This window comes from Octopus sinensis, linkage group LG30 (assembly GCF_006345805.1).
Source record: "Octopus sinensis linkage group LG30, ASM634580v1, whole genome shotgun sequence".
NCBI classification, from domain to species: Eukaryota; Metazoa; Mollusca; class Cephalopoda; order Octopoda; family Octopodidae; genus Octopus; species Octopus sinensis.
The window spans coordinates 7,487,304-7,489,803 of record NC_043026.1 but is presented as its reverse complement, the minus strand read 5'-3'; positions in this window follow the sequence as shown (position 1 = coordinate 7,489,803).

Sequence of the window (2,500 nt, the reverse complement as noted above, 5' to 3'; positions counted from 1 at the left end):
AGTGATTTTTTTGTTTTTTATGGGGTCAGTTTTAATTTATAGACTAGTTTATCGAAACCTTGTATATCTAAGGCTGAGAGAACAGAGGGCAGTATCTGTTAGGGGTAGGGCTGAGGGAGCAGACAGACATCATAGTTGGTATAGTCATAAAAATCAAGATTTATTAGAAGCAATATCATGAGGTTTCATAAAGGAAAACTTAAAACAAGATGTTAGCTGACAATTAAGGGGGGTTGCCCACTAGCAGACCATTGACAATGAAATAGGGGAGGTCTTATGTGGTACTATGGTTAAATATTTTAAACAATGTTGCTATATTGTATACAGTTAAAGTTTAGGGTTATTCAGAGGATTATTAAGAAGAATATATATGATGGGCTTCTTTCAGTTTCTGTCTACCGAATCCACTCTCACAAGGCTATAGTGGAAGACACTTGCCCAAGGTGCCACACAGTGGGACTGAACCCAGAACCATGTGATTGGGAAGCAAGCTACTTACCACACAGCCACACCTGCACCTATTAACAAATATATTTAACTGAAATATATTTTGTCTTTGCCTCTCATCCCAGCTGGGCCCTGGGGTGGCGGGCATTATATAATCAACTTACCCCTGCTCCCAAAATTGCCGGCCTTGTGCTAGAATTTGAAACCGGCATTAAATCCATTGGACATGACAGGCAAAGGTTTTCAGTAATTTCACCTCAAATCAAAACATAATCCCTGACCAAAGTCTCCCCTTCAACTCCTTATTAAGGGGTCATTTTTACGTGTCCGGTATCCCCTTTTTATTATCTACAGATGCTGGGGTTTCTCTACCTCTGTGAATATTCCATGGATGTCAATTCAAATTATAAATATCAACTCATAAAAAAAAAAATTTTTTAATTACACAAAATTTGCATATAATTAGTATAATTGATAATTAATCCTTATTTTTGCAGAACATTCAAAAGAAACTTGGTTGGGAAACAATGTTTTGCAGCATGGAAACTCTCTTTCTTTCTTTCTTTCTTCCTTTCTCTTCTTCCTTCCTTTCTTTCTTTCTTTCTTTCTTTCTTTCTTCTTCCTTCCTTTCTCTTCTTCCTTCCTTCTTTCTCTTCTTCCTTCCTTTCTTTCTTTCTTTCTTTCTTTGTTCCTTCCTTTCTTCCTTTTTTCTTTCTCTTCTTCCTTCCTTCTTTCTTTCTTTCTTTCCTTCCTTCATTCTTTCTTTCCTTCTTTCTTTCTTCTTTTTTCCTTCTTTGTTTCTCTTTCTTTTTGCGTTTTCTTTGCTTCATTCTCCTCTTTCTCTCTCTCTCTTTCTTTTCCTCCTTTCTTTCTTTCTTTCTTTCATTTCTTCTCTCTTTTCCTTTCTTTCTTCCCTTTTCTCTCTTTCTTTCCTTCCTTCCTCCTTCCTTCCTTTCTCTGTTTCTGTCTGTGTGTCTTTGACAAGTTCCTTTCCTCCCTGCAGCCATCTCTTACTTTTTCAGTCATCCAAATCTTTAACCTTTAATCTTTAGTCAGACTGATAAACAGAATCAGTAAAGGATAATCTAAATCGGGTCCCAGAGACATGGATTGCATTGCTGATGAAGGTTCTTCTCAGCAGCAACGTTGGTTTTCATAAGGGATCAGTCTCAGAGCATGGCACCTTGAGCAAGTTTCTTCTTTTCTATAACCTCAGGTTCACTAAGGACTTTGTGCAATTTCACCATTGTAAGGGCCAGTATTGTTGTTTCTAAGGTGTGTGGTGGCATTCATCGATTATCAGCCTCATTATTATCATCGTCAGCCCCTGGATGTTGCCGTCCCAAGCCCTAGGACTCATGGGGCCGGTTACCCTGTTTTCATGACATGTAAGTGACCAAGATCACGACATTCCCCTGAATAGGGGTTCCAGTCCATCACAGGGTGGTTCCTTGTTTACAGCTAAGTGTGCTGGAACAATTGGAAATGAAGCGCTTTGCTCAAAAATACAATGCATCACCCAGTCCAGGAACTGAACCCACGATCTGTCAATCATGAGTGCTGCTCCCTAACCACTTGGCCACATTACACTATGACCTGGGTCTCATACAGCTGGTCATCCAGTTTGCATGGCTTATAACTGACAAAGTTCACAACACTGCTCCTGGACAGAAAGCCAGTCCATTGCAGGTTGTTCCTTTTTTTACAGCTGAGTGGACTGGACCAATGGGAAATGAAGTGTTTTTATTGAAAACACAATGTGCCACCCAGTCCAGGAATTGAACCCATAATCTTCAGATCATGAGTGCAACACCCTAACCACTTGTCCACATTATCTATAGTAAGTACTCTCTCCAGTCTTAGGGGTTGTAGGGCTTGTACCTTCTTTCCAAAGCATATAAATAACCAAGATCCCAATGTTACCCCCTGAATGAAAAGCCAGCCCATTGCAGGGTGGTTCCGCTTTTACAGCTGAGTGGACTGAGGCAACAGGAAATGAAGTGTTTTACTCAAGAATACCATGTGCTACCCGATCCAGGAATCAAAACCATGA